The 27,949-nt window shown below is 34.6% G+C and overlaps 1 non-coding gene across 1 annotated transcript; it reads left to right on the forward strand.

Annotated features, from left to right (window-relative positions):
• Positions 1–24,186: 24,186 nt before the first annotated feature.
• Positions 24,187–24,248, forward strand: LOC120362417 (U7 small nuclear RNA). The gene has a single exon (XR_005578326.1). It is a non-coding gene; the product is annotated as a U7 small nuclear RNA (small nuclear RNA).
• Positions 24,249–27,949: the final 3,701 nt, after the last annotated feature.

The following is a 27,949-nucleotide window of genomic DNA, read 5'->3' on the forward strand; positions in this document are numbered from 1 at the left end:
TTCACTCCAAATGAAAATAGAGCTAAATTTTCATTATAATGTTTATGCGGCTACTAAAGCACTATATTTTCCAGGTTCTAAAATTATATAGTCAATGATAATTCAATAGAGCAAATTGTGTGATACATGAGCCTCAGAAATAAGCTTTTAGAAATTAAACATACTCATTTTAATGTATTACATCCATGACATAAAGTTGTTGAGCCAGAGACTACCTAAGATAATTTTGTATTTTCTCCTTGCCAACAATGAGACTTCTTACACTTACCTGGGGCTTCTCTGGAAGATTCCTACCACTTGTCCCTTAGCAGCACTGCCTTCTTTTATTAGAATTGCTCCAATGCAGCCTGGATAGAATGATGTTTGCTAGATTTTGTTCCGCTTATACCATATTTAGAATCAGTGCAACCCACAGGAAAAAAAAAAAAAATTGTAGCAGATGAATTCAACCTACAAGAACATTCTTACCATGTTGTTCATATTTTAGCTATAAAGGTAAGTATAGCAGAAACTGGGAGAGTCATGTAAAGAACTACACCAGTGTGAAAATATCCATAGTGGATCAGTAATTGAGTTAAAACAATTGAATTATATCTGCGTTCTGCATAGTGCCTCCTTGTTATACAGTTTTTCTATCCCTAGCAACAGATATGTGATTCTTATTTCAAGAAAAATAAGAGACTTTACATGCCAGAAGATTTTTGATGACAGTACTCCCTCCTATTCTTCATTTTTTAAAACAACAACCAAATTGGTGGGGAGGCAGCCAAAATTTGAGGTACCAGTGCCTCTCGAACAGATGTCGCACCATTATTTTTTAGCTCGTTTAGATGAATAAACATGTTAAACTGTGAAGTATTACATTTTAGATTTTTTCATTAAAAAAAGAGACAATCTGTTTACTGTCCTAATTGAGACAACAATCCTTGTGGTTGCCAGTTTTGGCAGTCATAACAATGAACTATAAATATTTGGACCAATCAAGTAAATGGTGACTATAAAGGCTATAGCATGTGTAAAGTTCTGTTTTCACGGGCACCCATCTTAGTATGGCATTTTTTTTTTCCCCTGACTTCTTCAAATACAATTGTTTGTGTGAAACTGAAGTTTCATGGTAAGCCTAAAAGAAATTGATTTCAATATCTAATTTCTTTCCAGCTTATCATCCTTTTTAGTGTTCAACTATCCATCTGCTTGTAACAAATTGCTTCTGCAGTTGCACTATTGAACGTGACAAGGCAGGTCTTCACTGCATTCCCTTCTAGGTATGTCCTGGGATAACACAAAATTTGGAGGCTTTTTCTTTTCATATTTGTATAGTGAGATTGAAGATATTTTGAAAGTCTCTTAAATCGCAGCAATTTTATTTCTAAAATAAGATTTTATAAACAATGTTGTTTATAATTTTTGCTGTAGTGGCCATGAGGTGGAGTTTATCATCTTAGCACCTATTAGGGTGGTTTACATTAAACAGCAGTGTGGTAGTTGGTAGACTAAAGAGAAATAACCCATACATGAAAAATAATTTATGATGCTAGCTCCCAAACATTTGTGATCCAAATAGGGAGTGCCTTTCTAGGTATCTTAAGAGTGGTTTTGCTCCCTTCTCCAACTCTTCAACTTCTACCTTATCTGCCTCAATTCTGATTTCCAGCCAGTCTCTCTGCTCTCAGTTTTATGAACCTCACTTCTACTTTAATAGGTTAGCACTATCTTGTACTTAACAATGTACTTACTGTATTAACCACCTCTACCCTTTTATTTAGACTCGTCATTGCTCCTCACCTACATTTTTGACTGTCTCTTACTTCTTGCTTGCTTTTTTTATCACTAACCATATTACACAAAAGAAGAGAGAATAGTGTAATAATCTCAATCTACCCATTACCTAGTTTCAGTAGTTATCAGTATCTCCCCAGTCTTTCACATATTTTCACCATTTTTTTATACTGAGATATTTTTAAAGCGGATTTCAGATATGATGTCATTTTACTGTAAATACCTCAGCATGCATCTCTAACAAGAATGCTTGTTTTTTTGTTTGTTTGTTTGTTTGTTGTTGTTGTTTTTATATAACCAGGAAGCTATTAGTAGAATTAAATACTTACTTCTTTTTTTTTTTTTTTTTTTTTTGAGACGGAGTTTCGCTCTTGTTACCCAGGCTGGAGTGCAATGGCGCGATCCGGCTCACCGCAACCTCCGCCTCCTGGGTTCAGGCAATTCTCCTGCCTCAGCCTCCTGAGTAGCTGGGATTACAGGCACGTGCCACCATGCCCAGCTAATTTTTTGTATTTTTAGTAGGGACGGGGTTTCACCATGTTGACCAGGATGGTCTCGATCTCTCGACCTCGTGATCCACCCGCCTCGGCCTCCCAAAGTGCTGGGATTACAAGCTTGAGCCACCGCGCCCGGCCCTTACTTCTTAATATAATCTAATACTGTTAGTATTCAGACATCCCTAATTGTTTCCAAGATGCCTATTTACAAGAGATTTTAAAATCAAAGTCCATGCTGCATTTGGTTGCATGTCTCTTAAATTTCTTTTATTCTATAAAAAATAATCCAGGCCATTGACTTGCTGAAGAAAACAGGTTATTTTTCCTTTTGAATGTCCAGTAATTTAGATTTAGTACTTTTCATTGTTATTCATTTTGTTCCTCTATATTTTGTATTTTCTATAGCATGATTATGATATATTAGCCTTGATTAGATTAGTTTTTCATTATTGTGGTTTGTTTGTTCTTAAGCCTAGAGTATTCCATAGTACTTAACTAGTTACATAATATTTCATGGTCTCATTGGTGGTGCTACACTTATCAGTGCGTTGATGTGCTAGTAATGTGATTCTCTGCAAAATAAGGTTTTTCACCAACATCATGTTTCCTAGATTCATTATCTCATTAGGCATTTCAAAATGGTAATTTTCTGTCATTCCTTCAGCATTTGTTAAGTGGAGTTTGATTTTTTAAAAATAATGTTATTTATCCACTATTTAGTCACCCAGGAATACAGCTTATCCGGGAGGGGAAGGATATACTTGAGTCTTTCCCTTTATTAAATTTCAGAGTAATGAGTTAACACTCCCTAATGGTTACAAATGAAGATTTGTCATTGCTATTGCTGTTGCTGCCTTTATTATTATAATATAGTTATATATTTCATATATATGATGTTTCCCCCCATTGCCATCATCATTCTTTTCAGTACTGAGATGAGAATTCAATTATCATGCTTAATATTAGAAGTATTCTCATTAAAATCATGACAGTTTAATGCTTTTACATTGTTTAACATTTTTCTGAAAGTAACAGCCAGTGTAATTCAGTTTTCAAAACAATAGGAATACATAATAAATATGGCAAAAAAGGGAAAAATGAAATTTTAAGATTACATGGTTGACTAGAAAGCTATGAAAATATTGCATAAGATTAATATAACATGTTTCTTTAGATAATATGTAATAATAGCTTTGTTTCTCTCTACATAAACATAATAACTAGAATAATTAAATATCATAATAGAAAAATGTGTTTCACCATTGCAGTTAAAATTATAGACTATGTAGAAAAAATCAGCAGAAATATATGAGTGCTCATTGGTAAAATGCTCTATAAGATAACATAATGAAGTTTTAATTAAAAAGACACCAACTGTCTCCCTGGATGGGAAGATTCAATAATATACAAATATAAATTTTCCTCTATTTTGTAAATAAAAATAGGAACCTTGATCTGTAATATATTGAAGTATACTACAAAGTTATAGTAACTAAAATAATGTCATAGTCAAGAAAAAGTAGATAGGTCAACAGAAAACGGAAATGCAGTGTCCAGAAACAGATCTAAATATATTCATTTAATGTATTATGTATGTCATGCAGATGGAAAGATAGATTATTAATTAAATGTAATGGAACAATTTAGTATCCTTTTAGAAATTAAAAGATGCTTATATCATGACTTAAAACAAGATTAATTCTGGTGGAATTTATGATTTCTATATAAAAAATGAAACCATAATATGTATTAGAAGAAATTACAGGTAGACATCTTTAGAATCTTTTTGTGGGGAAATTGTTTCTAGGCATTGATTTATGAGTTAGAGGAATTACTGTTGGCTTATAATACATTAAATTAAAATCTAACATGCAGCCTGGTACTCAATGTTAATTAAGGATGTGAAGAAACAATCTCTTTCACTTGCTTGAGGTAATGATAATCTCACATACTTTCTGGAAGGCACTTACGTTTCAAAAACCTTAAATTTCATATATACTTTAGAAATTCATATGAAAATAACAGTAGTAGGCAAAAATGTATTAACCACATAAGTGTTTATGACCAAAAGAAATTAAAGTGATGTAAACGTCCAATTTAGAAATATGTGAAAAAGCAACTATAAAATATTAAATATGACGCAATTCTATTTTGTTTAAATATACCTGTCTCTATGTGTTTAAGTACTGGAAGGGCCAGAAGGAAAATGCTCTGCTGAGCTACAACTTGAGTCCATATACCTAGTAGATCTGCCTGCCAGTTTCCATTATATTCTTCTATATTCATTCATTCATTCACTCATTCATTCAGTATTCACTCATTCATTCTGTATTTATTTGTCCAATAACTCTTGCACTTATTAGATGCTAAAATGTCATCTGTCTTAATTTCACAACAAAAGCACTATGGAAAAATATTCACTGAGAAGTTGAAGAACACTTCAAAAAGGAACTGATATTTGAGTTCATTCATTGTTCATTCAAAAAATATACTTATTGAGCACTTGCTACAAAGTCACTGTCCTTTGTGCTTGTAACAAATCAGTGAACCTTAAAAACAAAAATCCTACTCCCCTTATTATGTAATCTGGAGAGATGGTGATTGTTTCATCAAACATTTTAAAAAAAAGGAGGGGGATGAGACAGTATTCCAAGTGAGGGAAAACCTCACTTGACTTTATTTTAATTTCACAATAATTATCCATTTATTTATGTGATTCTCCCACTGGACTCCAAGATCCTTAAGAAAAGAACTATTGAGTTTACTGCTGTATCTCCAATGCCAAGTACTGTTCCAGACCCATAATAGGCACACAGTAAATATTTTTGAATAACTAAGTAGTATACTTCATTTCCTAGAACAGAGTTTCTTGATGTTGGCATTATTGGCATTTGGGGCCAGATAATTATTTGTTGTGGGTGTCTGTCCTGCGCATTGTAGAATGCTTAGCAGTACCACTGGATGCTAGTATGCAGCTAGATGCCAGCAGTACCTCTCCCGCCTGTTATGAAAAGCAAAGATGTTTCCAGACATTTTCAAAGGTCTATGGGGTCCAGAATTGCCCCTAGCTGTACTATTGAGAACAGCTGCCCTAGCACTATGAAATCATATGAAAACTATGGAACAATTCCAGCGAATATCATGTTGAAATCGGGAAGAGTAGAATGAGACTTTATTTTCAGTTACTTTGAGTCTTTTATTAGAAGCATTGTTGGTTAGTTGATGCTGATATCCAGGATTTACAAAGAACTAAAGCAGATCTACAAGAAAAAAACAAACAAGCCTATTCAAAAATGGACGAAGGATATGAACAGATACTTTACAAAAGAAGACATACAGGAGGCTAACAAACATATGAAAAAATGCTCATCATCACTGGTCATCAGAGAAATGCAAATCAAAACCACATTGAGATACCATCTCACACCAATTAGAATGGCGATCATTAAAAAATCGGGAAACAACAGATGCTGGAGAGGATGTGGAGAAATAGGAACACTTTTACACTGTTGGTGGGAATGTAAATTAATTCAACCATTGTGGAAGACAGTGTGGCGATTCCTCAAGGACCTAAAAATAGAAATCCCATTTGACCCAGCAATCCCATTACTGGGTATATATCCAAAGGATTATAAATCATTCTACTACAAGGACACGTGCACACGAATGTTCATTGCAGCACTGTTTACAATAGCAAAGACCTGGAACCAACCCAAATGCCCAACGACGATAGACTGGATAGGGAAAATGTGGTACATATACACCATGGAATATTACGCAGCCCTCAAAAACGATGAGTTCACGTCCTTTGTAGGGACATGGATGAACCTGGAAACCATCATTCTCAGCAAACTGACACAAGAGCAGAAAATCAAACACCATATATTCTCACTCATAGGTGGGTGTTGAACAATGAGAACACATGGACACAGGGAGGGGAGCACTACACACTGGGGTCCGTTGGGGGGAAAGGGGGAGGGGCGTGGGGGTGGGGAGGTGGGAAGAGATAGCATGGGGAGAAATGACAGATACAGGTGAGGGGACGGAAGGCAGCAAACCACACTGCCAAGTGTGTACCTATGCAACAATCTTGCATGTTCATCACATGTACCCCCAAACCTAAAATGCAATAAAAAAAAAAAAGAAGCATTGTATTTTATTTTTTGTCCATGCACTCCTAATTCTGTACTATTTGTTGATTCAGATCCTGTACTGACTACCGTGCTTGTGAGGGATGGGGGACATCACATGGAACAATAAGAGATGACTGCATTTAACCCCCACCTTGCTGGTCACATCCCTAGTGGTACTGCAATCTTGATTTGTTTTCAAAAGAAAAGAGGAGAGACTTTAAGATGTTGCTTCTATCAAATAAATAAGCTATTGTTTTTTCAAGAAATTTTAGACACACTCTAAGACAAAACTCCTAATGTAGTTTTTTTTTTAAACCTTTTTTTAATGTGAGATTTTTAATACCTAACATCTCATCTTGAATTGTAATTCCTAGATGTTGGAGAGACCTGGTGGTAAGTGATTGGATTATGGGGGCAGTTTTTCCCATGCTATTCTCATGACAGTCAGTGAATTCTCATGAGATCTGATGGTTTTATAAATGGAAGTTTTTTCCTGCACTGATGCATGCATTCTTTCTCACCTGCTGCTATGTAAGATGTGCCTCTTCTCCTTCTGCCATGATTATAAGTATCCTGAGGGCTCCCCTGCCACGTGGAACTGTGAGTTAATTAAACCTCTTTTCTTTATAAGTTACCCAGTCTCTGGCATGTCTTTATAGCAGTGTGAGAATGGACTAACATCGTAGCTAAATAATGTCTTAGAAATCAATACTCAATTCTTAGAGAATTTTTGAAACTTTTCTGTGTAACTTTTTTTATGGATGTGCTAATTACGTCTGATCTCCATTTTCTCTTCATTTTGTAATCTGAAATGATTCACATATAAAAGATGCATATATATCATATATATATATAAATATATATATATACCTGTATATCAGTGAAATAATAAAATAAATAAAATAAATACCCTTGTATCCAGTGCCCAGCTTATCAACATTTGGTATTGCTTGACTATTTTAATTTTTGCCATTTGCAGTGTGTATAAAAATATTTCACTTTAAAATTTTCATTTTTTTTAATTACTGGTGAAATTGAACATCTTTACATATACTTTATCCATTTATATTTTCTCCCTGTGAAAGCTCTGTTTACATTTATTGCACATATCTTTTGTGCCTTTAAAATGAGTAAGAATTACTTGTATCTTGATATATTCTAATACTAATTTTTCATCAGTTACATGTGTGTATTTGTGTGTCACAAATACACTATTAGAATTTGTGCCTTACATTTTCACTTTGTGTTATCTATTGATAAAATTCCTGATTTTAATGTAATCAAACATATCAATTTTTTTATTTTTAACAATTACTGAGATTTAAAGAAAGGCTTCTTGCCCCAGAGTCTTGAAAACATATTTGTATATTTTCTTTTACAATTCTTTTTCTTTTACATTTAAATCTTTAATCTCATCTGGCATTGATTTTGTACATGGTGTGAAATCTACTTTTTTCCATTGGTCTAATAATATCTCAGTGAGGCCTACCCTATAAAATCATAACTTCTTCACCCACCCTGGGGCGGCTCCCCTTACCCTGCTTTAATTTTTCTTAAGCACTCCTTACCACTTGCCACATTCAGATGTTAGTTCTATGTTTCTTGTCCCAGTACCATTTATTAAGTTGCTCCCTTCTTTTCATACTGACTCCCTTTCCCACCTCAGTTAAACATCAAGTATAGAGGCTGCGATCCAGGCTCTGTATTCTGGCTCATGGGACTGCCCTGTTTTATGATCTAGATATTTCATTGTCTATCTCTGTGCCATCACCACATTGTCTTAATAACTGCACTGTTACAATAGTCTTCATATTATACGGCTAGTCCACCACCTCATTCTTCAGAAGTGACTTGGTTATTTGTGATTGTTTAAACTTCTATCAAATATTAGAAATAGTATTTCTAGTTCCCTGACAAACCCTGCTAAAAAATTTACACTGAAACTCCATTAAATCAACTTGGTGAAAATTACCATATTTAATATATTCAACCTGCAGCCCAGTGAAGATGGTATCTTTCCCTATTTATTTAGGTCTTTAAAAAAATGATTTAAGCAAAGCTTTAGATGTTTCTTCATATAAGTCTTGTAACTTTTTGTTGGAGTCATTCAGATTACTTTTAATGTTTATGTATGGTAAATATTTATTTTTAAACTATATTACGTATTAGTTGCTAGAGTATGGAAATACAAAGGACTTTCGATCTTATAAAAATAATATTGTTAACTAAGTTATTAATTCTAATCCAGAAGATTCATTTGAATTTTGCATGCGGACATAACAATGCATTCAGGTAATTATAATTTTCTTCTTACTTTCCATCTCTAGTACCATTTATTTTCTTTGATTCTTAGAGTTTGATCTAATAAGTTCATTACCTTATTGGACAGAAACTTTGATGGTGAGCATCTCAATCTTGCTCATGCCATATCCTGCAAGTCTTCATGCAACTTTCATCTTCTTAGTGAGGCCCACCCTATTCCCTGTTTAAAATTGTAAATCCCCAAACATTCTGGGTCTTCCCAGTCCTCTTATATTTCTCTCTAGCAGTTATTACCATTTGACATAGTCATATTTTATGTGCTGGTTTGTTATTTATCTAACACCACCATGAGTCATGGACTGAATTTCTATCAAGTTATTTAGAGCAAATGATTGAATGAATAAAAATATATTTATACCTTATGCTGCCGAATTCCTTATTGGTACACATAGTTTTACCATTAATTCTCCATGGATTTCCAAATGTGCTATCCTGTCATCTGTGAGTAAATAATGTAAGCTGTTCCTTTCCAATTCTTGTGTTGTTAGTTGTTACTGCTTATCTAAGAACATTGAGTAATTAGTGCCATCAGCATAATGTTAAACGATTATAGGGATAGTGGCCATCATTATTCCTGATCTTACTAAGAATTACTGCGTTTTACTATTAAATAAAAAGTTTGCTTTACTTTAGGACTGATCTTGTGTGTGCCTGAGTGTGTATGTGTGTGTGTGTGTGTGTGTGTGTGTGTGTGTGTGTGTGTATGTGTGTGTTAGGGAAGGAATATATACATATATCTAGTCAATGGTATTTAATTAGTTATTTATCAATGATATAAAGTACGAAATGGATTAAAAGTTATCAAATTATCAAATGATATGTATAATTTATGACATATAATTTAAAAATTATATATAATTATACAATATACAAATAAATGAATATATAATTGTGTATGAGTATTATAATTAATAAAATATATAACATTTATTATATAATTTTACATATATAAATCTGTATATATTTTATAGAAATATGTAATATGTAAATACATAATTTACATATAATTTATTAATATATAACATAAATTCATGAATATATATATCCAGTGTATGTTTACATTAAAGAAGTATCCATACATTTTTATTTTCTAAGGTTTATTAAAATAGTTGTTGAATGTTTTAATCATATATTTCAGCATCTATGGAAATAATCACATTATTTTTCTATGTGAAAGTTCCACTATAGGGATGCATTTTGTAATACTGGACTATCCTTGCATTATTGGTATAAATCTTACCTATTTTGCTGTGTTACTTTTTTATGAGGTGCTTCGGTCTGCTAATTATTTTTTATTATTACATCAAATTCACATATGATATTGTTCTTTACTTTTTTGATATATTTTTCAGAAGTAAGCATCAATATGGCAATTGCTTTATAAAAAGAATTTGTGTTGATATTCATAACTATTACATCTTTATTTTGAGTAGCAGCTTTAAGCATTATAGAGTATCCTTAATGCCTTTGCCCTGAATTCTGATTTTTCTTATATAAATATTGCAGTTTTTCCTGTCTTATTGTTTAATTTTCCTGCTGTATCTTTTCCCATCCCTGTAATTTTAGCCTTTTTGAATCACTGTATGTTGTCTGACCCTCACATAGAAAATAAAGTTGGGATTTGCTCTATGAGCCAACTTGAAAATTTTTCTTGTAACGGATGAATTAAACCCATTCTTATTTTTTGATGTGGCTGATATGTTGGTATCCATTCTATATATAAGTTTGTGTTTCTGCTACTATGTGTATTTTGTTATATATATACTGAGTTTCTCTTTTGGTGTTTCTTTGCTATTTAAAAGATATTTTGGTGTTTTTGAAAGTGTGCAATTTTATTCTAATGGTTACTTCAGTATTTATAATTTTTAGTGCCCTTAATATACTTTTTAAATAAATTACCTTTTACTATGTGGTAAAATCTTACATTATACTCTTTTACTCTCGTCTATTACTTATGAAATAGCCAATGATCTTATTCTATTTTTTCTGCAGTTTAATTTTTCACCCTTGTAAGTAACTTGATCTTATTGCCTGTGTACCTTGAATTTTTTTTTATTTTTAAATTCTAGTTGTTTTTCTAGGAGACATCTCAGACTTTCTCACTTTTGAGTTTTCCATGCACACAGTGGGGCTATCGAATATGTAAAAATAAGGGTTTATTTCGTTCTGAAAGATAATTTTAAGATTATAATTTTATATATTATTTCTACTGCATTTTAAAATTTTTCTCCAGAGACTCAATTACATGTGCATTAAACTTTTTTGCATATCTTCCATTTCAAGCAACTTTTGACTCTTATTTATTTATCTCATTTTATTCTCTTCATTGTTTTTCTGCTTTTCTTCATAGTCTCTTATTAAACTTTCAGTAGAATCTGTTATAAATCTGGGCTATCTTTTATTTTTTATTTCTGAAATGGACTTGTCTTTTCCTTCAATTTCTTTACTAAGATCAATCAACTCATTGCATTACTTCCCCTTATATTGTTTTAAATTTCTGATTCTAGTTTATATTTATATCTACCTCTATATCTACATATCTATATGGAATTTCTAAAAGCTTGTTCGAGGATTTTTAAAAATTAAACTTCAAATTAAGCTGAACTCAAAAATTGTGTTAGACTCTTCTTTTGTTTCCTGGGAGTTTTCTTCTTTTTTGACAAATAACATTTCAGTGGCTGAAGTATTTTGACTTAAATTTTCTGTTTTCTTCTTCCATTAGCTCTGTATGGTGTTGGCTTGATTTTTTTCTTTTTTCCTATTCCTGGACATTTTGGGGGTAAGGTCCTTAGCCCAGAAGTTCCAGCTTCTGTCAGTATAGTGAGGCCATTTATTTAATGAATGTTATTGTGGTAAGGGAGAATCAAAGAACTGGCATAACTTCTTACTGTTTAATTTCTGAAAGATCCTCAGTAATCTTTTTTTCTTTCTCGTTTATGCTACATCATCAGGACACAATTCATTCTCTTCTTTTATAATTCTTTCTAAGAAGGAATGCTTAACAAAGCTACCGGCTCCTTTAATTCTACTCACTTTTGAACATCTTTCCTATACCCAGTGTTGTGAACTACAAGATACCATACCCAGAGTTTTGCCACTTAGTATTGTATTTTCTGTTTCTCAGGTCTCTGCCTTGTCTATGTGCTCCACTGTTTTACCACATGTCTTAAGTTTCTTCTTTCTTTCTTTCTCCACCCTCAGGCTGACAGTTGTGTCAGGAGGTTTGTTGTGGTGTGATGTTTATGTCTGTATTTACAGAAAAGTTGATGTTCATAGGATTTTCTGTTTCTTGGTAAGACTGAAGTCCTGAGTCATTTGTAAATGTATCTGCACTGTTTTTTGACATTATCATCTGTGGGGAGAACTTCAGGAGAGATTCAGGTTTAGACAGGCACTGTTATCCCCAGCCTCAGAATTCACTTAGAAAGAGAAGTTCGAATCAATCATTTTGCCGGTTGACTCTATGCAATAAAATCACCTTGGAATTGTTTTCTATAGAATTTTTATGTTTTGCATTTAAAAAGTTTTTTGAGGCCTTCTGTTGTATGTCCATAAAGAACTCCATACTTTATGTGAAGGGGGTTCTTATACTTTCGATTTTCAACATACTATCTGGTATAATAACTTACATATGATAGTTTCTCAATAAATATTAATTATTTGATTATTAAGAGTATTACTTAGCTATTCGGGAGACTGAGGCAGGAAAATTGCTTGAACTCAGGAGGCAGAGGTTGCAGTGAGCTGAGATCGCACTCCAGCCTGGGAGACAAGAGCAAGACTTCATGTCAAAAAAAACCCACAACTATTGTTTATTAAAACAATTTAATATAAGAAATTGGAAGCAAAGCATTTGGTTCATTCATGTTTTTAAAAAGTTTCTTACATGGAAAATATTGAGAAATATCTTCTAAAACAAATAAAATACAATTCATTTTTAAAAAGCAGCCACATTTTAAGGAAAACATGCATCTAAGAATATATTGTCATGAAAAAACTGGAAATAATAGGGACTAATTTCTCCAATTCATATTTTTCTCAACACCTACTCTATGCAAAAAGAAAAAAAAATGAAGATCCATAAATTTTATTCTTTATTTTAACATGTGTAAAAATTAAGGCAACAAAGAATAAGAAACTATAACACATTATTTTAATCTGTGCTATTTATTAATTCATTTAATTTAAATGCAAATTATATGTTTTAATAATCATAAATTGCTTGGCATCAGGTTGTTCCTGGTAATGAGCAGTTCGAGAGATGGCACTTTTTTGAAATTCTAATAAAGCATTCCATGGAGCCTTCTTCCTTTGTGAACATGGCTGTCCCTTGAAACACCCTGAAATACAGAGCTGAAATGATTTAAAACCTCAGAAGAAGGTTTTTAAGGTTGGAATAGGAAGCCACTCTTGGTTTCATGGCTAGATCTGAACATTGAAGTTAAGAAGCAATTTCAAATCAATCATAGAAAGATTTTACTTCTGATCATGAGCAAACAGAGGCCTTTTCTCCGGTAGGTGTCAGGAATCATGTGATGGACACTAATGATGTCTGCTGCCTTTTATCATCTGTCAGGGACAAGTCACATTTATTTCCACACAGACAGTAAGAACATTTAATGAAACAAAACAGCATTATGGAGCTCCAGGTTCCCAATTCTCTTTGGTCCTAGAAATGAGGCTCCAGGTTCATTAAATTGTGGCTTGTGGAGGTATAACACAATTATAGTCTACTGAACCAAAAATTATAATAAGATTGGAAAGCAAGGCTCCAGTATACACTGACCCACCTGTCTCTACTTTAAAAGTTCAAATCAATTCACCAGATCACAGGTTTAGATTATATGTATATGCAGTAGATAGATAGGTAGGGGGAGAGAGAGAGAGAGAGAGAGAGAGAGAGAGAGAGAGAGAGAGAGATTTAAATTATATATATAGTTTTATCACTATTTTTTTTTTTTTTTGAGATGAAATCTCTCTCTGTTTCCCAGGCTGGAGTGCAATGGCATGATCTCGGCTCACTGTAACCTCTGCCTCCCAGGTTCAAGTGATTCTTCTGCCTCAGCCTCCGGAGTAGCTGGGATTACAGGCACATACTACCATGCCTGGCTAATTTTTGTGTTTTTAGTAAAGACAGGATTTCACCATGTTGGTCAGGCTGGTCTCAAACTCCTGACCTCGTGATTCGCTCACCTCAGCCTCCCAAAGTGCTGGGATTATAGGTGTGAGCCACCGCACCCTGGCAAGTTTTGCCACTCTTTAACATACAATTAACACACAATTTGAATAATGTTCATTATTCAAAAAATACAAAAGCTAATAAGAAAAACCCAAATTACATTACGCAGATATATCCTCTGTTAATATTTATATATGTGTGGTTTTGCTGTTTAGCCTTCTAGACTTTATGAATCATTAATATTCATTTAAAAATATGTTAATTATTTGTTCCCTGTTCTCTGTCTATGATTACAAGAACACCCAACTTTTTGCTTTCTTAGATCAAAAGATACATAAATATAGGCAGATACAAGCCTATTGTATTGCTATATCCTTTTTTATTTATTCATTCACTCAATAAATATTTATTGAGTTTCTATTACATGCAAGATACTTTTTAGCAATTGGAAATACAGCAGCAAACTAAAACTGATAAATTTTGGCGTGAGCCCTCTGTGGAGAAGTAGGTAAACAGAGATATAAAATTAACAAATGAAAAAATCCATGCAAATATGACACACATTTTATTCCAGGTGGTGAGAAGTGCTTCGCAGAAAAAGCAGACAGACAAGGGGGAGATCAGCATTTTCATTTGCCCCACTTATTCTCTGCCACAGTCATAATTCAGACTTCTCTTGATTTCACAAGATATGCTTTGACCTCAGGGGCTTTGCAGTGACTCTTATATGCCACAAACTCTTTCACCTCTTTCTAATCTTTCCTCAAGTGTTACCTTCTTTAATGAGGTACCACCCTAACTACTCTATTTAAGTTTTCAACCCTCTGTCCTGCTGGAGTACTTCTAAGCCACTTGCGTTAGTATTACCTCTCCACCGCTCAATGCTTATCACTTTTGAACATCCCACATATTCTACTTAGTTATTATGCATGTTGTCTATTTTCAGTCTCCCTTCACTGGAATGAAAGATTCATAAAAGCAGAGATTTCTGCCTGGTTACTCAGGTGTTCAAAGGGCTAAAACCAGTGCCTTGCGTACAGTAAGTTCGCAAATAATACTTGTTAGGTGATTAAAGTTGAGATGTTGACTAGATAGTTGAATATCTAAGATGAGTTTTGGGGAAAAGTACAGGCTGGAAATGCAAATTTGGGATTCATATAAGGTGACATTTTCAGCCATAAAAATTGAAGAAATGTAGGGAATTAGTAAAAATAGAGAAGTCTTAGGAAAAAGTTTTAAAAATCAGCCAACTGAACCTGGGACATCTCTTAAGTTTTATGGGACATCTCTTGATTTACCACTCTTTTAAGTACTATATTCAAGATAACCTCTGTAATTCTGAGTTGTAAAAAAAAAATTATTATAGTTCTAGTTTCATTAAAAGTATTATAAGATTCTATTTTTTAAGATTAGCCACATGCAATACTGTAACACATAAACTGCACTGCAGAGCCGTCAATGAAGAGAAAACATCTTTAATGCCTTAAGATGCGTAATTTAGAAACCGTTGATCTACAAAATAAGATTGAAAAGGACCTGAGACTTATATCATCCAAAGAAGACTCCATTACTTTCTTTCTCTGTTCTCTTCATCTTCTACCATTTTCTACTTCTTTCAATGGCACATCTTTCTGTAAAAACCTACACAATTCCTCCTCCTTCCCTCTCAGCCAAGTGCCAATCTGCGCTGACTTCACATCCGGTCCATTTCACATCTGTGCTCACTTTTGACTGCTGCCCTCTTCTTCCTACTGTGAGCATCTTATTTCAGGCTTTGACTACTAATATTTTCTGTCTTCTCTTCTAACCAAATGTCACATCTCTATTAGGTTTCATCTTCATTCACTATATTTCCTTTTCACCTTCCTTCATTCCTGACCTATTTTATTTATGCTTATTTCCTTACATCTCCACCACATCTGCCCTACCTGAGGTTACTACTAATCTAAATGCTTAATTCAATGGACACTTTTGAGTTTTTACTCTGCCTGTCTCTGGCATTTGATACTGTTTGAAGCTGTCCTCTGCTTGATACCTTTCCTTCTCATGGCTTCTGACATACCATGTTTTCCTACCTTTTCACTTACCTTTCTGATTCTTTACAGACTCCTCTGTGGCCTCCCTTTTTTTTCTTTTTAGCCCTACATTTCAGTGGTTCTTAGGATTCAGTCTGAGGTCCTCTTCTCACTCCTCAAAGTCTTGTCTACATGAACCCCTAGTCCCAATCTAATCAGCCTCCTCCATTCTCTAATGCTCGCCTACGGTTCCCCTCTCTGCTCTTGGATCATTCTTTGCCTACTTTGTAGGTTCCTTCTCCATTATCATTAGCTACCCAGTCACAGGTCTCTAGTATTGGTGCTTCAAGACTCAACCGAAATTACATTTTCTCTTTCTCATCAGAGCATTTCAACAGTACCTTTCAAAAGATGCTTTCCATAGTCCATTAAGCATTAGTATTATTTCTGCAGCCTGCTATCTTTTTATGACTCCATGTCTATTTTTTCCTTTCTTTTCTTTTCTTGTATGTAGCTGAAACTCAGTCAATGAACTGAATAACAAAATAGATAAATAGAAATGTGCCTTATATTACCATAGCACAGTTGCAGTCACTAGGAAATGGTCATTTAGTTAGCAGCTTCCAGTATGGCCTAGCACACTCCCAAATTAAGGACTGAACAAAAAAATTCCTTGTCTTGTTGAATGTACAATGCTTGGCAAGATATCTCAGTGAGTGGTGGGTGCACAGGTTCATGGGGAGGTACTTTTTAACAGCTCCAACTAACTCGACACTAAAATATAGAAACACATCTACAAATATGCAAATTATAGTGGTCGTGTTTTCCCCATTACTTTCAATGAGCCATTTATGTGTGCATCAATACTGTTTTTTCACATGATTTTATAATGTTTTAGACATTCATTATGCATGACTTCACTTCAAAGTAGTTCTCTGACTACTTTGGCAGGGCTCAAATAAAATTAACATTAATGATTATTAATATGATTTTAATGGAGCACTATATTAACATTTGAGAAGATTAGGGCTTATTACTAATATTTCTTATATGATAAGTTCTTTAACAGTTTTAAAATTTATTATGCTATTATATTAGCCCCTTTTTCCTTGAGCATTGCTTAAGCTTACACTGACAAAACCACTATGTTTAATTAGCAAGCAACAATAACAGCAACAAAAGCAATCATTTATTGAACACTCTGTCACCATAGGCCCATTGGTAAGCACTTTATGTGTATCATTTTCTTTGGTCCTCACAGAACCAAAGAAAGTAGATACTATTTTTTTCCAATTTACATTAAGGAATCTAAAGCTTAGATGATTTTTTTCAAGACGGTTCCCAAATAAAAACGTCTGACTCTAGAGCCAGTTTTTTAACTACACTTATTTAGCTTCTAAATTTCTCTTTCAGTAAGAGATACATTTGAGTAGGTCATACTATTTCCATTTAGTTTGCCAGTTTTTATATTTAACGTCTAAGGTCATGCTGCACTATGTTCTAGAAAAAAAAATTATTCCCAAATAGAGAATTTATTAAACACAGTGTGGTATGTAGTATAGTTTATTGCATTTACATAATGTTTTATTTGATAAACATTAGCTCTAAAGAAAATGAGCCATTTTTATTATACAAAGTTGGCTTTGTTTTAAGTACTCACAAAATATATTTTAAATAATCCATTCTAGACTCTTGCCTGAAGTCAAGTTCTCTGACCTGCTTTTGTATATCAAGACTAAGTTCACCTACCTCTAGTCTTCCGAAACTTCAATTCTTCATGATTAATTAAGAATACCAAGGGTAGACTGACAAACTGATTATGTTTCCTAAAGTTCTAAATAAGTAACCTTTGAAAGCTAAAGGACAATTGAGGCAGACAAATTCTTACAGTCTTCTTATAAATGTAGGGCTTCAACTTTCTCTTACCAGCATTTGTCTTGCCTTTCCTATATGAAGATGATTCTTCTTGACAATGAAAGCAGAACACTCTTGAGGCCTTATCATATCAATTCTCTACTTCTTGTCTGTCAATGTTACACAATTGTACCTCAGCGACAGGCAAACCTAAACCTTCCCTCCCCGACCTTTCTCTTATTTGGAACATAAATAGCTAAAATTTTTTAAATTTGTCTTTAGGAATTTTCACCCACCTCAACACATTTGGAGGCTTAGACTCCCTGATGATATTCTTTAGAAATCACTGCTACTTTCTTGGTGCGTGCTCTTTTTTAATATTCCCTTTTGCATTGAAATCTACTTGAAAGCTCCCTTTGGGGGATATATGTAACTTCCAAATTGATGATTCTGGATACATTTTGAATTAACAAACCCCTTTGAAAATCTCATGAATGCTCTGGGCATTTCTTCCTAGAATAATGTACCTATACATTCATGTTTCACATAAATACAGAGAGTTTTTGAACCAATAACTTGCATTCATGGACCCTGTGGATCAAATCCTGATTACAGTTCTTATTATTGGAGATTTTCCGATTTTTATCTTAAGATTGTCAAGATTATTTTAAGGTAATTTAAGTGTTAATATGAGTAGTTTAATAATTCTTATTTTAGGATCTCACATCATGGATTCATCCCTGTCTTCAGTCTGAATATTGTGAAGACAACCTTCATCAAATTTGGTTACTGCCTGCATTTTCTACCATAGCTGTTTTGTATTACTGGTTTGTTTAAGGCAGTGTACATAATTTTTAAAATTCAGTATTTTGAACTGTGATGTGATTCAAGGTACTTAATATTTCTAAGCTAGTGTTCTCCTCTGCCGAATGTGCTTAGGATCTATCTCATTGTTTGTTTGTTTTATAATATCAAGTGGGAATATCAGCTTCCCTAGAGCAGGAATGTTTTTGGTTTTGTTCATATTGTTGCTCATCATTTGGCTAGGATAACACCTGCACATAGTAGGTACTTAATGAATATTTATTGAGTGAATCAATAACATGCACAAAACTGTAGCAGATGATAGGTCCTTAGTAATGATTCTTAAACACAGTTATTAAAACATCGTGTCAGAAATGAAATCAGCACAAGTGAAGTAAAGAATTTTCTGGAACATGCCTTTTAGCTGATTGTCACTTGCAGCAGGTATTTTGCTCATTGAAAATTCCCATTACTACTTCAATTTTGTCATCACTTCCTCAAAGATACCTTCCCTTACAAATCTAGCTAATGTTAACTGCTTCTGTCCTAAGCCAAGAACTCTTATTAATCTGAGTTTCTTCATAATCTAAAATGACTTTATTTATATGTTTAATTTGCTTTTCATCTCTTTCCCCCACTAGAGAATAAGTTTTCCGAGAGTAAGTACTTTGTCCTTTTCAATGCTCTACCTGTAGTGCCAAGGACTAACAGGCAGTCAACAAACATTTGTTGAAGAATGAATATGTGGTGCTTCCTCCTTCTAGGACCTCAGTTCTTCTCATACCTGCTAATACATGTAGGTCTTAGTATCACAGAACATGGAGCTCTACTTCCTTCCTGTCTAGAGGGTCCAACTTTAGTTATCTTATTTTCTGAGAACAATCCTGACAGTAGTCTTCAGATTCTGCTCCCCTCTTTGTTTGCCATACCTTAAAAACTACTTATAATTCTGCAGCAGACATTTACAGTTCTTCAGCAGCATCTTCTCTTTTATCCTGCCAAACAGAGCGCAAGGTTTACTCAGGTGTCCATACTTCTCCCTGTAGCCATTGCTGCAGGGGAGGTCAGGCCAGTTCCAGCCCCAGTCTCTATTACTCTTAGCAAGCTGTATGGTCTCATTCCCCTTTCTGGTAACTGGCTTGAATGTGGGCATGTGATTCAATGTTGTTCAATGAGATGGTGGAGTGGGATTTCCTGAAGTTTCAATGAATTAATAACCACCTAGAATTTCAATGAATTAATTTAGCACCACATTCTGAGCTTCAGAGAACTCTAGAGAGCACTCGAATATGGGTATAAGACAGCAAGCTTAGAAAGAAACAGTGAAAAAACATGATACTGAGAGAATGTGAATGAATGAAGGGACGAGACAGAATCTAAAAGAGATACTATGAGAAAGAGTAAGAGAAGAATATTTTTCTACCTTTTGCTTATCATTAAATGACTATATGTTAAAGTTTTATTTGATTTTTTTGATTACCTTAAGAGACTCTAAATAGTTCTTCAAACTATTTACTGATAGAATTGAACAAGCAAGTTATCTCCTAAGTATCCAGAATCCTGGAGTTTCTGTAGTAATGTGTGTTGCTGTTTCTTGGTAATGTTCAGCATCTAGTTGCATGACATCATTATACACTCCCTGTGAAGAAGAATGCCTAGGAACGGCCACAGGTGTCTGGCATATTCTGACTGTGGCCAGGAGACCCATATCATTAAGATAATGACCGAGAGTCATTTTTCTTGGCTATGTGTTTGAAATCGAAACAAGAGGCAAAACCAACATAAGTGCCGTTAATTTAAGGCACTTTCTCTCTATTTATCAAAGCTAATTGCAAATCTGGCTCACAATTACCAATTGCCAAAAGGATTAAAATGTCCATGGCACTTGACCTAACAGCGTCCATGGCATTGCCCCTAGATTTAATATTTTCAGGAATGGATCTCATTGCCTGTGATGTTATGCCTAGAAATAGCCCTGCTGTAAAATTAAGTATCAACAATACCTCGGCAATGCTAAAGCAATTCATGATTTTTATGACAGTCTATACCAATGTCTAGCAGCTAAAGCAATACAGCTGGAGGCTAATTAATGGATGCAGGTAGGATCTTCCATCCTGTAAAAGGGAGGTTGCCTGTTCCCTTACCGGCTGCTGGCTGCAGCTCTCATACTGATAGCATGTTGTTGCCAGTGTTGCCACCTCATTAGAAAATTAGCTTTTAATTAACTTTGGAAGCTGTTGCATGGGTTTCAATAGGAGGCATACATTTGTACACATCTTGTTGCAGAATTAAACCGCCTCTTCATGTTTCTAATGGGCCTCTCCTCCCTTGCAGGAAAGCAGCAGTCTAGCCGCTTGCAGGCAGCCACTCCATGGGTAGCAGTGGCCACACAGCTCCAGCCTGCTCCCAATTACAATGAGATGTCCTTTAGTGCCCTCATGAGCAGCCGTTACTCCAAGGCCACTTGAGATATTAAGCAGCAACAGAGAGGACCACAATCCCAGATGCTCCCCTTTCATTCTTCTGACCCCCAACCTGGCTTTAATAGTGCATAGTCTGGGAAGAATGTACCTTACCTCATTTTTATATTTAAGCATCTCTGCCCGAGCACAGTGGTGATAAACCTACAGACAAGATAAATAGCTAGATTATCACTCTTCTCCCCAGGGGAAAGTCGTGCTGTCAATTAGGCTAATGGGGGTTCCAGGCTCAGCTTTGGCATGCCCTAACACCAGGGAAGGCTTTTTGCCCTGGATAGCTACGAAACCCAGAGACAGATTTGAAAAGTGGCTATGACCCTAGGGTGGCCAGCCAGCAAAGAGAGAAGTCAAGAAGCCTGATGATTAATCGTCTGCCACAACAATGGGAGGGTAAGGAAGATGAGGCCCAGGAGACCAGATCTTTTGAGCTTTGTTATAATTACACATTGCCTCTTTCAATTCTACTCGGTGGCTTAAAAGGATATATGGGTGCTCACTGTTTAAGAAGTGAGGCTCCATTCTTGAATAAAAATAAGTGTTCTTTTGTCATACTTTTTCAAAGCACCTACCCTGACATCTTATTTGATCTTATTACCAGTTTCTGAGGGACTTGGGAAAGGTGGCATTTTTCTCGTTTTACGTATGATGGAGTCGTATAACACAGCAAAGGTTAGTAACTTTCCTGTGATCACACAGCCAGCTGTGACATCAGAATAGAAGCCACATAATCTATTGTAAATCTTTACCTATGGTTCTCCTCTGCATCATACTTGCACCTCCAACAATAGAAACTAAATTATAATCTGTTAACACAGTGTATTTGTAATTTTAATAATTACATAAGAGACAAACCTGAAAAGGAACTTTTCCTGGAAAATAAATCTGCTAAACAATGAAGTAATCTATTTAATATGAATATAGAAAGCATAGTTATAGCTCTGATTTTTTTTCTACAATTGGGGGCATATATAGATGAGCTTTTTTTTAGATGCCAGCAGAAAGTGACAGACTGTGCAATGTTGGTATTTTCCATTTGAAGGCAGGTTCTCTGCAGTGTGGAGGTCAGATTATGAATCAAGTGACACCATATTCTGTTTTGACTGGGCAAATTACAGATTTCAGCTATTCTAAGCATTCCATTGGTTTTAGCATTTATTCTGGATATAAATAGTGTAGTTAGAGAGTAAATTTTATAGCATCCCAATTTTAAGGCAAATATTTATTTTCTAGCTGTCTTGCCTCACTGAGGAACCTACCATTCCACAGTTTAACTTTGGGGAGTTTTCAAAAATACTTTATTACTCGTATACTTCCAGTGCTTTCCTGAAAGCAATTGATAGTTGTGATAAAGATGATGTTGCCAGTCATTCAGTCTGTGCCAAGTGCCAGGCTTCATAAACTACCTGTGTTATTATTTCTTTTAATCATTTCCAAATCCTCTGAGATGCTTACCATTATTACTCATGCTTGCCATTATTATTCATATCTCACATAGAGGGAAACTGAGGCTCACGATGATTAAGCAACCTGCTCAAGATTTGACAGCAAGTAAGAGGCAAAGCCAGTATTTTGACTCAAGCGTTTCTAGCTTCAAAGCCCAGACTCTTAACAGCAAAGATTTTTCTGTTGGCAAAGTCTCAGTCCAGATCCCCAGGCTCTTCGCCAGTGTGTTTGACTCCTACCAATGGTGAGAGCCCATGGTCCTGTCTCAGACCTCCCTGGCAATTTTCCCTAGCTTTACACAAATAATTGCTTCTCATGACATGCATATTCCTGAGCTAGTCCTCAAAGACTCTAATTTAGTGGAGCCTAGACATTTCCCTTTCAATAAGCTCCTCAAGTGATTCTGATGCTAGTGGTTTGTCAATCATATTTTGAGAAACACTGATCTATATATTTCTGAGAATTTATTGCATGTGAAAAATTGTGTCTGAGTAGAGATTATTCGTGGCTGGAAGAGTAACTGATAGATCATCTGTATCACTGAAAAATTCTGAAATGAAGAATAACAGTGATGTATATTAGGTACCTACTTTGCACTATACATTTAGCATCTATTTTATTGCATTTGGTCTTTACAGTAATCCTGTTAGAGGTGTGTATGTCTGTATGTATATGTGTGTGTATGTACATTTTACATTGCTGAGGAACCTCTGGAAGGCTGCATAGAGCACTACTCAGGGTGAATCTATCTGTGGGTTGAGAAAGTTGGAATATTAATTCTATTTTCCTCCTCATCTATTTTCTTCCCCTGCTTTTCCAGGCTTCCTTGTCCATGAGATGAGAATGTCTTTGTGATCAGAGAAAGCCCTTGAGCAAAAGGTTTCTCTATTAAAGTTAGGTTCAGGTTTATATCTGTATTATAGCCTACACATAGATTTATTTTTCTGTTCTTAAAATTTTAATTTTCACTGACTTGTTGAAAACGTATAGTTTTTAATTTGTTTGTTTTACTTTTAGGAAAGTGTCAGCCTATGTACATTGTGTTAGGTTTTTACTTTCATAGTAACTTACGTTTGAAATCCTAGGTCTCTGAGGACCATGAGATACTGAAACAGGGGAATCTGGGATGTTGAATATGATGTTTCTTCTTCGTGGAAAGGGTGGGAGATCTGTGCTGCAACCACTGTCTTGGACACCTCAAAGGAAAGCTCAATCTTATTGATACAATGAACTGTCAGGTGAGCTGTCACAGTTTCCGTCAATGATGCCTAAATCAGATGAAATGTTGTTATTGCTCTTTGGGGAGCAGCAGCCGGGTAGAGGAGTTGCCTTCAATAGGCAGTGAGGAAATCACCTTTGCTAATTGAGTCTTTCTTAGGGGAATTGCCAAGTTTGTGCTGAAAGCAGATAGCCCTATCCTTTTCTCCAGGAAGAAACGAAATGAATGGACAAGAAGACCAACAGATAATGGATCACCATTATGTCCCTACCTGTATTTACTGCCTCACAAATCCATATGAAAGTAGGGTAAACTCTGAGCTGCATAAGGAGAAAGGGAGGCAACTCCATCTCTTCACCGTTACCAGAAATTCAAAGATAACCAAATATTGAAAGCTAACATTCTTTGAAAGTTTTTTTTAATATGGAGAATTGAATGATAGAACCAAAAGAATGTGATGTAAGTGTTACAGCTCTTTTAGAATTTGTCTAGCAGGCTTTCCAGTTTTTGCCGAAAAGCCCCGTCACACACACACACAAAAGAATGTGATGTAGGTGTCCTCGAAAGCATATAGTATCTTGAGCTTCACAACAGGAAGTGTTTGCTTCTCTTCTTTCATTCGGAATTTTAGCCAAAGACATTACTGTATGATAACAAGTGCTCTTAATATCAGACACATCTTTCCTTTGAGATCTTCAAGATCATTAATTAAGATATTTTCTTCCAGCAATAATTTCTCTTCTCCAAAATATCCAGATTGATCTGCAGTGGGGGAATAGTCACAGGCTCTAAATACTAGATCCTCAAGAGACTATAGATATAACAAATTCTAAATACAAAGATTACATATCAATACTTAAAGTAGAGTAAACTGCGGGTGTGAAGGAGACATATGAAAGCAGAAGAAGGGCTGGAGATTAGGTCTTTAAGTTCAACCTTGAAGCTCAAGCTTCTCAGCTATCTAAATCTGAACCAAACTCCCATAGCAGCATCACAACTACTCTCGATGGTGACCCAGTGATTTCCAGGCAGGAGCCCCCAATCTTGGCAATATGTTTAACCTCACCCATGAGGATTTTTCCAGTGTGAGAAGAGTTACTTCCAACTTTGTGCCCTGGAAGCCTTCTCACCCCACACCAAATCTTCTAACATTTTACCCACCCATCCCTACCCACCATTGTAACCCAGACAATAGTAACTTTCCCATGTGACAGGAGCTATAGCTAAAACTATTCACTTTGCCATCTACCCCTCACCATTTGCAGTATCTTTAACTAATATTCTGTCTCAATAAATCTTGGGTTTTTTGTTCTGTTAAAAAGAAATAGATAAATAAATAATGTGCTATTTTCCTATAATTTCCATTTTAATTATTACCCAATCCAGGAAATTCAGAATATTACATCTGATGACTCAATAAGTTGGGTGATAAACTCTCCAGTGTCTCTAGTGTATTTTTCACTCCCTTCCATCCTCACTGCTTCTTCCTGTAATCCGTGTCTTATCATCTTTCACCAGCTGCTGTCTTGTTGACTTCAAGTAGTGCACTTCTCCAGTCCAGTTCCATCATTTATTCTTCATACAGATTCAGAATTTTCTTTGTAAAGCACAGATGTGATAATTATATTGCCTTGTCTCAAAAAGTTTACAAAAAGAAAAATACACACATAAAAATAATTTGAATAATGAGAACCATTTCATTCAAATATGAGAAAAGAGCATGAAGCTCTCTCAACTAACTATAACTTCAGTTACAAAAAGTTTGCTTAAAGTATTAAGGTCAGCAACTAAAATAATAGAGTTATATTATCCAAGTTAGTCGAGTGTAAAGCCAGAAATAAATAAAAACCTATTCAATATAGAAAAGGACAGAAAAAGAGAAAAATAAGCACAAAAAAAAGCATGATAAATATTTAAAAATAAATAACCACAATAAATGTAAGCGGCCCCAATTTGCATTTCGAAAGACAAATCCTTATGTTGGGTAAGGAACTACATTTCTTTTAAATGCCAAATATGAGGGAGACACATAATCCTTAACGTTCTTGGAAATTTGGAAGAAAAATGAGAGAAAAATACATGGTGAGATATTTTCCAAACAAAATACAATTAACAGATGAAATACAGGATGACCAGTTAAATTTGAATTTTAGTGATAAATAATGAATATTCTTATTATAATTATGTCCCAAATATTGCATGGGACAAACTTATACAAAAAAAGGAAAAAATGTTTACCTAAATGTTAAATTTAACCAGAATACTGTAATTTTATTTACTAAATCCAGCAACCCTAAACCAAAGGAATGTTGGTCTAGCTATATTATTTTCAGATAAAATAGACTTTAGTTCAGTGAGAGTTTTTTCAATAAGGGATAAACTGCACAAGCCATAAAGTAAATGACAGATCCACCATACTACATTCAAATTGTAAAGCCTCTGATCAAAAAAGATCATTAAAAAAGTGAAAATAAGATGCACAGACTGGGAGAAGACATTTTGGATTCATGTAACAGGTAAAAAATTAAAAATTAAACATTTATAAATTGCTTCTACAAGTTAGGTAGGAAGGAAGGAAGGAAGGAAAAAAGGAAGAAAGAAATGAAGAGAGGGAGAGAAGGGAGAGAAAAAAGAAGAGCAAATAACCCTGTAGAAACATGATCAAAGTATAGGAACAGGCAATTCAAAGTACAAAGCCAAATAGTTAGTATAAGATGATAAACTTCATAATCAGGAAAATCAAGATTAACCAAGAGCTGCCATTATTGCCCAACTGACTATCAAAAATTTTAAATCTTGACAATCCCAGTGTTGAAGAAGATAATTAAAAGAAAAATCACTTTAGCCATATAAATGAGTAAAACCAATCTAGAAATCAATTTGACATCTGTAAGGATGCACATAGGATTAGTATCTTTTGAATGAGATGTTCTATTCTAGTGTATATACCTAGGGCTGTAATGTCTAATACAGCAGCCACTAACTATATACGGTGATTTAAAGTTAAAATTTAATTAATTTAAATTTAAATTATGCTCCTTAGTTGTACTAGCCACATTTCAAGTGCTCAATAGCTGCATGTGGCTACTGGTTATCACATTGGACGGAACAGATATACAACATTTTTATCATTGTACAAACTTCTGTGGGATAGTGACCCTAAGACTGTCTTTAACAATAATTTCTACAAGAAATTGTTTTTTTTTTTTTCCTTTTGGCTTCCACTCCCCCCATAACCAGCAAAACTTCTTCCGTCTCAAGTAGTCGTCATTTCTCTAACTCAATTCCAAGACATTTCCCATCTAGTTTAGTTGAAGCACTTTTTTAAAAAGTTAGAAAATTTTAAGAAAATAGACTCTAAGAATATAAATAAATAAATGTAAATATTGACTCTCAGGAAAGAAGCTAAAAATGGTCCATTTGTCTGAAACAAGTTACCAAACTCGAGGTAGATAAGCCTGCAGATATGTTTTATTTGGTCAATAGTTTGTTTTGGTTGTTCTTAAGTTGAATTTGTTCCCAACATTTTAAAATAAGGAGATTTTATTTTTTTAAAAAAAGTTGTCTGACTTCTTTTTAAAAATAGAAAAATCTGGAAAACTAAGCCTACATCTCTTGACAAAAATCTTTGGTGAGAACTGAGTGGTGAGAACTTTATTTTGAGGTGGCATAGCCTCTCCAGTAGATCCCAGTCTTTCACCACTTCCCTCATTTATATCATCTGCCTGGCCCCCGTATACCAGCTTGGAGCTTATAGCCTCTCTGTTCCCAATCTAGAAAAATGATTGTGGTACTTTCTGGAATGTCCAAATCCTCCTGGGCTCCCAGCTATGTTGTAGTCGTGCATGTAGTGATGCGTGGCTGACCACATCAACCGTCATGAAAATAAATATTTTATTATCACAGGAACTTGAAAAGGCTAAAATATCAATTGATCAAGTTATGTTAAGATATTTTAGTTTGACAGTATGATTCTCTGCATATGTTTATTTCTGGGGTTTTATTTATATAGACATGTCTGTGCTGTATTTATGCATCTGACAACTGTTATTTTGAGGAAATGAAGTAGAGGTGAAGGTCCAGCTGCCCTCAGCTGTTAGAAGTTAATACTGTGTTGGCAGATGCACCAGAGAAGGCTAACAGATCATTCTGTTTACACCTGAATGGAGTGGAGAGAATCACAATGTAAATAAACATACTGTTTTCAAAGAGTAGAAATGTTGA

Source organism: Saimiri boliviensis, chromosome 15, assembly GCF_048565385.1.
Source record: "Saimiri boliviensis isolate mSaiBol1 chromosome 15, mSaiBol1.pri, whole genome shotgun sequence".
Lineage (NCBI taxonomy): Eukaryota > Metazoa > Chordata > Mammalia > Primates > Cebidae > Saimiri > Saimiri boliviensis.